General features: G+C 40.8%; 1 long non-coding RNA gene across 1 annotated transcript in view; it reads left to right on the top strand.

Moving 5' to 3' along the window:
* LOC112406201 (uncharacterized) overlaps positions 1-12,244 on the top strand; it is a 73,014-nt gene that overhangs the window by 54,209 nt on the left and 6,561 nt on the right. Inside the window, exon 2 of the long non-coding RNA XR_003004505.1 lies at positions 10,067-10,171. This is a non-coding gene — a long non-coding RNA (uncharacterized LOC112406201). The remainder of the gene's footprint in view (positions 1-10,066; positions 10,172-12,244) is intronic.

Raw genomic sequence — 12,244 nt, 5'->3', positions numbered from 1 at the left:
CTGTCTCTCCTTCCATAAATCTTTTCCTGAGCTCCAAATTTTTCTTTCTCATTTTCTGACATATTTCCAACTACCTGCTCAAGCCCTCCACCTTAATATCTACATGTCCCAAACTAAGCTTATTATTTCCCCCTGATGATGTCCCACCAGCCTCTCCCATCCCCACTAAAAGCACTTTCTTTTGCTTATGCTTCCCTGTCCAGGAAACAGCATCACCACCCGCCCAGTTGGACCTCTCTTTCCTGCCCGCATCTGGTTCTTCATTCAACTCTTAATTTACCTACTATATTTGCCTGCCAACCATTCCTTTTTCTCTAATTTCTCTCCTCTCTCTGCCAGAATTTTCCTAAAACTGGTCTCCTCTGACCATTCTCTTACTTTAAAACTTTGGGAAACTCCCTATGGAGTTTGGGACTATGAACTAAGTCCAAATTTCTTAGCACAAGAAAAAGGCAGTTTATAGCCTGGCCATAGCTAGCTTTTTCCCTCATCCCCAAACCTGTCCCTCCTCATCGTCCTCTGCCCCCTGACACTCCCAGTGGCAGACGGACAATTCCTGGACCTCTCCCACATCTTCACTCTCACAGGTCTGCCTCACCTATCTGCTGGGATCTGGGCTTTTCAAGTCTTGTCCTTCAGGCCAACTTCTCCTTTAAAGCTCAACTCCATTACCACCTTCTTTCTGTATCTTGTTTTGACATCTACCCCTGAACAGAAATTGCTACTTATTCATCTGTGTTTCCATGGCACCTAACACACATTTCTGTTATGCCATTTCGTATGTCACACACTAGTTGCTTACTGTCAACCTGTCCCAGTCTCCTAGATTCACTGGAAGGGGCCACGTCTCATCTTTCTACTGATATCTAACATGGGGCTTATAACATAATAAGCTCTTGATAAACATTTTAAAGTACATTTCTCCAAAAAATATTGAATCCCATGAGGTAGGCAAGAAAGATATTATCCTTATTTTACAAATAAGCAAATTGTGTCTCGGAAAATTTTGCCCATTCAAAAGAGCAGCAAGGTCAAATTTTAATCCCCTGGATAAAGATGGGGTAGTCTAAGAGTAAGTCAGGGCTGACAAGTAGTATCAGTGTTATTTTGCCATAGTAATTGCCAGGGAATGTTATAAAATTCAATTACTATTTGGAAAAAAATCTTACATATATATTTTATTGTTTTATTACTATTTTAATATTAAAAATATGGAATGATACTTCAAAGATAGGAGGATGATTTTACAATTTTCTAATTTGGCATGTCTTGACTTAACAAAAGAAATAGACCTTGTAATATAGGTCAGTATTAATTAGGTTACGTTCCAGACTAATCTGATTTTGTTTTAATAAGTTAAAGAAGCCTAATAAGCCACACATAAAAGTATAAAATTCTTGAATCTGTGTTTCTATTAGTGTATGTACTCTGTCATTCTCCAAAATAAATAGGAGCCAGAAGATATAGTAATATATCGGTTAATACACGTATGAATTTTAGAAATTTATGTAATGCTTTAGGTTTCGTTAACACTTTCAAGTCACTTCTCTTTTTGGAATGATGAAAACATTAGATCCTTTTGAAATGTGATTTTGAAAAATATAAATTCCATATTAGTACAATCTGCATAAGACAGTTTTGTGTCACCAGGCACTGTACCAGGCCAAAGAGAGGTGGGAGAGCACCTGGGTGAAGGCCCTGTCCTAAGGCTGTAGCCAAAACCATCTTCTGTGTTCGCCTTAACCCAAATCAGAATCCACGAAAATGCTGAGGTCCATCTGGATGGACGATTCCTCAGGAATGTGATTGCTGTCCCCGTTGGTTCATGTGGACACATGTCCGCTGAAGGCTGCTATTGAAGGGCCTGCAGTCTTTTGAGAGGGCACAGAGATACGACAGTCCATGTCCTAAGGAATTCCAAGTGGAAGCAATTGGGCTTTACTTTTGTGACACAGTATTATCTTTAAGAATATTTTTTCCTGTCTTCTTTGAAAAATTATATAACCATTTTATGTTGGTCCAATTTCCCAGGAATCCTTTGAATATTTAACAACAGAATTTTTTTATCAGAATCTTCATAGTCTGAGAATACAAAAGCAAAACTTTGTTCATTTTAAGACTTCTGTCATGTGTTTGAATAGATTTATGTTAGAAATATGATAAAAATACTTAGCTTTGGGTCTGAGATCTATAGAAAACATTTGAATATTCTTAAAAGCTACAGAAAGTTATACTTTAATAAATGTCTTAAAATTATTTCATACCAGCAGTGTGAATAGTTGATAACAATTTATTCTCTATCCTTTTTATTTGAAACTGAAGCACATTTATCTAAATCATATAGGTATTCAGTATTTGAGTATCCATAAATAATCTTTAAATATGACTCTATTTTAAAATGTTAACATATATGAAAAATGTTACGGTTGGAATTATGTCTTAAACTAGATTTTTTTTCTTCTGTTATCATTATTTAACTTAAAAGAGTCTCACACACAACACAAACATACTACATCAGTTATTATAATTGAAGTGGGTATTTTTTAGTTACTGCATCCTGAAAATATTTGCTCTAGTAAAGCAGAAGACGTGTGTGTGTGTGTGTGTGTGTGTGTGTGTGTGTGTGTGTGTGTGTGTATACAGGTACACATGTGTGGTCAGCTCCTGATTATCTATAGCAAGAAAAAGAGGAAGAAAAACTAAGTGGTGAGACTTATGGAAAATTTATTTGAATCTGAAAAAGTTCCTCAATTGAATAGAAGGGAGTCAATGCCTAAGACCAGTAGATATTTTTTTCATAGAGGTTGCTGTTATGATGGCTACAATATTTTAAGATTGGAAATCAACTATTAAATGGTTACTCTCTACTTGTTCATTTATAGATCTTCCTTTTTAAATCAATTTTGATAATGTGTAATTGATATTAGTGAAAATATAAGCCTCAGTATCCTAAAAACCTGAAATTCTTACTAATGCCTAAATTACAATAGTGAAGCAATCTTGAGCATTTTTTGATTCTTACTATTCCTGGATAAGTGTGCTGTGCACACACATGTTGGTTATAATCCTCCACAAAGAAATTTCAAAAACGATTGCCTGTGTCTTAAGGATTACCAGTATGTAGATATCCAAAAAATCTCCTTTAATTCATCAGTGTCAGTTTATTTCCAAATGACATGTAAGTAACTTTCAGTAACTGAAAATGTACAGTAAATGCTGCAGCTATTTTTAGGGAATAAAGTCTGTTTACTGGAGGCATTATATCTTATAATAAAACTTAAGATAGCGAACTTTATTATATTTATCCTTAAATCTGTTTTCCATTAAGATGTTAAAATGATATCATATCTACTTGTCCTTTGCCCTGAATATATATTCTTTTCAGTTAGATAGTGATAGAAAATAACTCAATTCATTGAATCATTCTGATACCCCTTGGATTGGCAGATGCCACAATGGGTTGACTCTATAATATAGAGTTGGCATAATGTGAATAAAAAATATTGGCTTGTCCCTCCATCGAGAAAAGAAATTATTGAGTTGAACAACCCATTTTCAACCCTCAGATCTCTATTCAAAATCATTGTAGAGCCACCAAAGGGCAGCATCGAGGCAGATATGCTTACACAGTCATGGATAGTACAGCCAGTAAGAGAAGCTGGGCTCCTTTCAATGCTGGGGAATGTTTGGAGCGCATTTCCCATATACCTCCATTTTGGTCAATACTTTTAGTTTCCATCTTTTGTGTCCCAAGTGACAAAAAGCTGGGTCCCTAGTTTTATGATTCTTTCCTCAAGAAGTGCCTATTTATGGTACTTGTAGGTGGGTATTGCCTCTGTGGGGGCACAGGCGAGCTCATGGGAGGGTGAAAACCTTCAGGGCCCCAGGAAGAGAGACTGCTGATGAGAGCAATGGGGCCACCATCCACCTACTTCCCCACCCCTGAAGAGGGGTGAGGCAGCTTCTAATCTTTAAACCTCTGTTTAAGGTCAAGGAAAAGAGTTTTCCTTCATCTACCATGATAGCAGTGGGCTCAGGGACCCTGCCTCTCCCCACAGGTGTGAGGACTGCGGGGCGTCAGCCATCTGCAGGCCAACAACTTTACCAGCTTTTCCAGCCACGGTTGCAGGTTTGTGATAAAACAAGCATAGTCCTGGCCTCCTGCTTGGTGTTATGAGAAACTATAACGACAGCCAGTTGCCTGTTCTAGCACTCAGTCTGGTTTGAAATCCACATTTTGAGACGTGGTTGACCTTTAAGATACCATCCAACTCTAAGATGTCATGATTTGAAAGCTTGGAGAAAGTTTAAGGAAAAGCTACAGAAATTATCTTAAGAGTTGGAAAATGAGACCTGAAAGGAAAGGTTACATGGTAGTCACTGAATTTTTTTAAAATCCTGAAAATAAAAAATAAATAAGTAAGAAAGGAGCAAGTTGCAGTAACAGCCTTCAAGGCTATAAAAGGTTATCATACTAAGATTGGTGACCAGCTGTTCTCCATCTCTACTAAGGCTAGAACAGAGGAAGCAGCCTGCTTGCACTGTAGCGTTTTGGATTTCGATTTGAAAAAGGAAAAATTTCCTGACCAGCACAGTGTTAAACACAGAAAGGGGGTTTGGCATCTTCTCTAGAGAGATTTGAAAACAGAATGGATTTTCATCTGGCCTGCTTTAAGGCAGCCCTGTGCACATACGGAAGAAAATGGGTGGCCTTTCAATGTCCCTGGCCACGTCATAGGGCCTTAAGATCCCACACACAAAAGGGCTGCAGAAGGCTTAGTTCATAGTGGGAATTAAATTTGACTCGGGCCTTCTAATCGGCCATAGATGAGACTTTGTTTTTAATGTGTTATCATCTGCCTAAATCATTTGTTTCCTTGAGCAGGTGAACCTTAAATATATAATACAATTTTCACAAATTGGTTGCTTCGGAGAAAGGAAAGGGGTAGTTTTTTCTTGAACATAATTAATTCTTAACTTTGCCACTCTTTTGAAATGGCTCTTTTTTGATGAGTCTCCCCCTTGCCTAACAAACAAAGCTGTCAGAGCAATGTCTTTGTCTCCCCTCCGCCTTGAGCCGTTCCCTCCCTACCAGTCAGCGGGGAAATCAGCAGCCTGTACTGGGATGCCAGAAAGGCACGCAAATCAGACCCTGGTCCACCTTCCTCATCCGCCTGTTCCTGACTTTGGCTGCCGTTGGGAAGAGATGCCAAATGTTTGTTTGGTGCTTCGGGTACAGAGGAGAGCGTGTCCTGAACCTCACTTTGCGTTGTTTGTTATCAGTAAAGGACCAGCCCTAGGAAAATGTAGGTATTTGTAGGTCTTTGCTGTTGCCTCTCCTTTTCTTTTCGGGGCTCATCCTCACTTCCTAAGCACTCACTTCCCTGTATATCTGGCCTGTCTCCAGCTATTTCCTGTGTTTGTACACAGATGGACACTTCATTCGGGCTCACCCTAAACTCAAGGCATCTGCCATGCTTGTATCTCATGAAAGCAGGTTTGTCCTGTTTGCTGTCTGCCAGAGCACGTGCTAGGGAAAATGCCACAACTGAAAGCATAATTGTATTTGTAGAAATTTCAGAGACCATGCGCAGCCAACTGGGGACACACCTGCAGCTCAGCTTCAGTCACCCCTCAGACTGTCGCTGCCTGTTTTCCTCCTGAGCCAGCTGTACTGCTCCCCAAGAAGGCCTGCGACCAGGGTGGCCCCCTTCCCTCTCAGGCCCTACAGACCCTGGGGCTGTGAAAGTTCGGTCAAAGTCCTTTTTTTATTAGTTTAGTAACTGTTATACAAAATACATGGGTCAGTCCTTTATAAGTCTTTCCGTTGTGATGATGTTTATGATAGCAAAATTGTACCTGCATTTGGAAATCTCTTCTTCAGAATTTATGTTAAAAGTAGGAAATTTTGTTTGGCTGGAGTTTTTTCCTCCCCTTTAAAAAAGTGATGAGGCCTGGAAATTACTAGATGTTCTCTTTGATCTTGTTCAGTCTGTAAAGTGGGTGCAGTAGAGTGCTACATCTTGGTTTCAATTCTCAAATTTGACATTTGGAAGCTGAATAGCAAGAACTCTAGGAAGAGAGAGCAGTTTTAGAGAATATTCTAGAAAGTCGTAATTTGTATTGATGCTGACCAAATCATTTTGGAAATCCGTGTCTCTCCTCCTCTGTCCAACGGGGTTAATTATATTCTTTGCCGAGCACATTGAATGTGCCTGTTAAAAACTGTTGGGTAAGTGCAAGTGTTGCTTCTTATTAATGAGGCCTCTCAGTTCCTTTTCTTTCATAAGAAAAAGGGGGAGAGAGTGTTTAACAATTCAGCACTCTGTCTCCTGCTAGGAATAATTGCTTGATTTCTTTTATTGTTCATAGCACTTCTTGAATTAGATTAATTTCTTTATAGTCCATTTCTGTCTTTTCAAGACAGCAATTTCTTTGACTAAAAATATAACAAGGCATATGATACTCATCCACATATAAAAAGTAAACCAAACCTCCTTTTATTTTGAAACCCATTGTTTTGGAAAATGTTCTTTCTAGTTGAGCGTTTAAGATCCCAAACCCTTGGGTTTGCCCCATCACAAAGCACTTACAAGTTCACTGTGATCCGCACACAGCTGCATCTAATGCCAGAATAGAGGGTTGAAGTCACTTCAGGTGGTGCCTGCGCAGATCTGAGAAATTCAGAGTCTGAACAAAAGACAATGGCAGCATTTCCATTACACTGGGGACTGAAGCACCTCTCAGGCTGAGACTGTAATGAACTCACCAGATGTACCAAACCATTTAAAATAGTGAGCTTCCCTGAGCTACCATGAGTGGTACTTGCTTTCTTATGAGACAACATGTCTGTCAGCTGACACTGCAGTCAGTACCCTGTGGTTTTTCTCTATGTTGCTTTGAAAGACAGCCTGTGGGGCACCTCGCAGTATCACACTGTGTGTGTGTGTGTGTGTGTGTGTGTGTGTGTATGTGTGTGTGTGTGTATGTGTGTGTGTGTGTATGTGTGTGTGTGTGTATGTGTGTGTGTGTGTGTGTGTGTGTGTGTGTGTTGATGTGTTCTGATCTAAAGTATAGTTCCCCTTTATTCAAAACAGACTTTAAAGAAACTAACACATTAAACTCAGTATCTCACCTTGACAGTAAAAACAATGAAGGAAAACAGGACCGTGATTAGTGAAATGAGGAAGAAGTATTTATTACTAGACGCCTAGAATGAGCATAAATATAGTTCTGAGTTTCCTGGCAGGAAAGCAAGCTCGTGTGAGATTGTGTAATTATCTTTTCATGATAAAAGAAACCAACAAAATTTATCTGGAAAGATCAACATTTTCCTGGCAGAAAATTCCAAGATGAACTTAATTCACAGCATCTTCTATTAGAGATACTAGATAACTTAATGAAGAGTGTCTCCAGCTGACACGGAAGTATTCAAGTGGACGTTCCAAACACTATAAAGGATGAAGATATAATATGGGATATTAGGAGCCTGTGTGCTTGGCTTTCTGCCTTTACTACAGGGCCACCTTAGCCAACCTCACGGAGGGGTATGTTAAGGAGATCATTGGGTTGGTACATCCTTTTGGACCTTCTGGGTTACAGCCTGCTCACTCTTGTGCTCTCTTCTTATCTGAAGCACATCCTGCTTGCTGATTAAGGAGGGACGCTAATCTGAAGGAGATAGGCTTAGCATTCTGCTTTGAGACTTAGGGGCCCTAACTCCAGCAAGAGGGTTGAATCCACCTCTACGTGGAGCCGGGCTTTGGTGGAGAGGGGGGCTTGCAAGAAGGGCAAGCTTTTAGAGGAGCTTTCAGTGTGCTCACACTTCTGATGCATACCAGGACCCCAGAGCATGGAAGAAACTATTTTGAATGAAATATTTTTAGTGGAAAGGTTGCATTAAATGCCATGAGGGACCAGACAGGAAATAAGGGAGTCAGGCAGTGGGTGTTAAGTACACAGACCCACCTGAGTCAGGGCTGGGACATGAGAGCAAACGCCCAGGCCCACAGGGCACCTCCACTCAGCCTGGCCCATGTTGCCACGTGCAAAGGCCCAGGATTGCCAGAGTGGAAGCATTCCTGGGCTTTTCCAGGAGAGGCTAGAAATCTTGATTTTAAATGATGTTTAATGAATTAGAATATAGGCTCAGAAACTGTTTTTAAAAATCATTTTGCAGGTCAAACCCAACATATGTATAATCTGGTTTCGTATATGATTTTTTGGGGGGTTCATTAAATGGCATACTCCAGTAATTGATTTTTGTCATTGTTTACATTTGTCTGGTCATGTTTCTTTTCAGCTTTATTGAGATATAATTGACATATAACGTGTAAGTTTAAGGTGTACAACGTGATGGTTTGACACACTTATATATATTGCAAACGATCACTCACCCTGGCGTTATCTAACACCTCCATACCATCATGTGACTACCATTTCTTTTTTGTGGTAAGAACATCTAAGATCTACTGTCTTAGCAACTTTCAAGTATATTCATCTGATCATCTTTAAATAAGGAGGAGTAACACAAATATTAATCTTCATTGAATTCTTATTATGTGCCATGCATTGTGCAGAGGGCTATATATGTAGTAACTCATTTAATCTTCACAAAGCTCTTTGAGGCAGGAATTATCAATATCATTCTCAATATCATTACCAGCATCATCGTTGTCATCTCTGCTCCATAGACGTGGGTGCTCTTGAGGTTAAGGGCCGTAAGTAACTTGCTCCAGCTTCCACAGTAAGCAGTGGAGCCCAAGTGCAAGGCAGGCAGTCTGACCTAGAGCAGTGTCCCCTGCCAGCCCAAAGCCCAGTGCTACCAGTATAACACTTTTTTCTCTGAGTGTTGAAAAACAGGCATTATTTTGGATCCCACAGCGCCTTGTCTAATGACAGGAAAGAACGAAACCCAAGAAGCACTGAGGAACGTTCCCACACCCCCATCCCTGTCTCCCTTCCTCATTGTAATCACTCAGATATGAATTGTGAGAAGTGTCTTACTGAAATTTACAGTACGGGTGTGGCCAGGCGGAGGTGGAGGGGACCTGAATCACGCAGTGAGCTTGAAGCTCCCGCCAAGACTCAAGGCTCACAGTTCGTCATCAAGAAACAGCAGATGGAAACAACCCTTCCTAGCATTGCCTTAGTTTAAGGGAACACCTTTCCCCATTCTTTCCTAAATCAAGAGGGGAGACCAACCTCCCGTTGTAAGCAGAGTGAATATTGCTTCGTGCGGTAGAGATACGGTCTTTAATAGTTTGTGTAGAAACAATACAGTATTATGCTAATTTGCTAAGTATTCCAGTCTTTTCGGTTAACTATTAATATCATTAAACGTGAGTGTAACTTTTTCTTAGTAAAGACCTTTTATCAAAGACCGTGTCTAAAATACAACATCCTTTTTTTTTTATTCATGGTTAAATCAATGATAGCTATTTGGCAAAGGCTCAGAATTATCCCTGTTAACTTGTTTTTAATAGCATTTAACTTATATGTGTGCTCAAACCTCCAATTCATGCGTGTATGTATGTGTACTAATTGTGGCCACATGCATTTAAACACAGTGCTATTGGTGGGAAATGAAGCATAAAATGTGAAAGATGTATAATTATTAAGGGGTTGAAATTATAGTTTTTGACTCCTTCCAGAACGGGGATGTTACGACACAGCTTTGATTGGTCTTCATTTCAGACGAAGCTCCTGGGTAGATTTGGTGATCAGTTTTTCACCTTCCTAATTAATTGTAAAATTCTTCCCTATCATGGACATAAATGAATTAACACATCGGTTTGCCCGTTAATACATGCTTTTCCTTCGGACTCATGCTGTCCTCCCAAGTAGGAGACAGGTGGACTCCTCAGAACAAGGTCAAAGCCCCTGGATGTATCAGTGAGAGAACTTTGGTTGCTTTTCCTCTTTTTCTAACCTAAATTTTGAAGTAAAGAACATAATGGTTTCTAATAGCCATGACATAACTTTTTCGGCATTGAACGTATTTGCATCCGTATGCGTAGCAGCTCTGTGCAGTGCATACGATGAACGACTCTGAATTCTATTTCAGACAATCCATGGTCACAAGGGACCCATCACTGCTGTGGCCTTTGCTCCTGATGGACGATATCTTGCCACCTACTCAAACACAGACAGCCACATTTCCTTCTGGCAGGTAAGTGAACATGCTGCAGGGTCTTGACGTGTGGTGCATGATCCGCTTTTGCTGGGAAAGGCTCCCTTGTGCCCTCCCTCCCTTCTTTCAACAGATATCAAGTACTTATTGCTTGCCGGTTGTGTGCCAGCTGCCAGCACGCAGGGGCTACTGAGAATACAATTAGCAACCTAGAAGGAGGGGGTCTGCTCTCACCAAGCTTTCAGTCTGAGGGAGACACAAGCAAATCAGCAAGTAACTACAGTACAGGGGAACCTGGGAGTAAGGTTGGTGGGCCGGCTTCACAGAGGCAGCGGCACCTGAGCTGAGACACGGTGACATCAAGGAAGAGCCAGGCATTCAGGGTAGGGAGGGGTGGGTGTTTGGAGAGAGGTAGGCATCATTCAGATGTAAGTGAGGGCCTGGCCCGAAAGGAATCGGGGCACAGAGCACTGCTCAGGCTGTTAATTTACACAAGGCATCCAGACAACGCCAACAGGGCATAGGGGAAAGGGCAGCCTCGTATTAACTCCATGCCCCATCTGTATTATCTCATTTGCATTGGCTTTCTGAATTTCCACATAATGCTCTTCATTTCCAAGCTATTAAAACATTTTCAAAAATCTGAGTATCACTGACTGGCAGTACACGAGGACAGCTCTGCTCCATTGTGATTACAGTGAATATTAATTGGAGCAACGGAGTTTTATAATAGAACTTGTTTCATCCTCAGTGATTAACCTCTCCTGCATCGGCAGGCGGACTCTCAACCACTGTGCCACCAGGGAAGCCCCCCATCTTCTTTTTAATTACCTTACTCCTGATAATTACAAAAAAGTTAAACATTACCAACTCCCCCCCCCGCCGCAAGTTAATATAAAATTCTGTTACCTATCCTAGGATGCAAGTATGTTTTATGAGATTCAGTTTATTGCTTTGAAAGCTAAAAAAGCAAATAAAAGTTTAAACAAGACTTCACAATGTGACGATTTTTAAAAACTCAATAGCTAATGTAATGTAAAACAGATACAATAAATTTCTTAATTAAACACATGCTACTGAAGCATGACAGCTTCCAGATCTGTCCTAGCTTTTTCTACTTTTCCTCTAATTTAGTTTTCCAGTCTGTTTTCTTATTATCCTTTCTTCCAGAATATATCTCCAGCATCTTAATTGGCTCATATTAAACTTTTCCTTAGAGATGTCACCGAGTCTTCATTTTTCCTAGTGGGTAACCCCAGGACTCGTATTTTATCCCACTGAAATCCCACAGCAAGTCCATAAACAACTCTTGCAACATTGGTCCTGTAGATAGTGTCTCTACCAACTGTTCTTTTCTGCCAACGCAGTGGTGTCTGTGACACCGACTGTACTTTGATACACATTTTCCTGAATTTCCTGTTCTCTTGAAATCTCAGAGGAGTGTCCATGTGAAACTCCCTTCATTTGGCATGTATCTGGTGTGGAAGCGCTGGGTGCCAGCCTAGCTTTAGGGACATGGAACCAAGCAGTCTCGGGTCCCTGCTTTCCAGGAGCTTGTGTTCGCCCCATGCTTTATTCTTGGGAATAAACAAAACCAGATCCCTTCTTTTTCGTTGTTCAATTTTTCTTCCTGCTAAGAAAATATACTTCCTTATGTAAAGGGATACCTCCTAAATTGGCCAGATGTGAAACTTTCCCCAGTATTTTCCTGAATGTCTAAGTGGTAAACCTTTTCCCCCTTATCTAGGTCTTCAGAGACCTATTTGGATATGTTCATCCCTTCCTTGAATCTTTTTCTATGTTTATCAGAGTTGCTGCTCGGCTCATTGATGGAATTATCGTCAGCATCTTCCTCACCCCGGGGATCAAGATCGTTCCTTAGATGCTGTCTTTTTGAGGCACCTCTTTCTGTCCTCCAGGCTCCTGCTGTTGCCTCTGGGCTTCGCCAAGTGCACTTAACCTTGCGCATCTGTCCACGTGGCTCTGCCCAGCTCCTTTCCTTCGTCTGCACTCTCTTCTCCAGGGGCACCTTGTGTTACTTGCAGGGGTGGGTGTTCAGCAGACAGAGCACCCAAGCAACTCAGGCAACACCCAGGTCTTTCTTGCCTCTAA

Source organism: Neophocaena asiaeorientalis, unplaced genomic scaffold (assembly GCF_003031525.2).
Source record: "Neophocaena asiaeorientalis asiaeorientalis breed wild unplaced genomic scaffold, Neophocaena_asiaeorientalis_V1.1 scaffold124, whole genome shotgun sequence".
NCBI classification, from domain to species: domain Eukaryota; kingdom Metazoa; phylum Chordata; class Mammalia; order Artiodactyla; family Phocoenidae; genus Neophocaena; species Neophocaena asiaeorientalis.
This window is presented reverse-complemented; position numbering and strand designations above follow the sequence as displayed.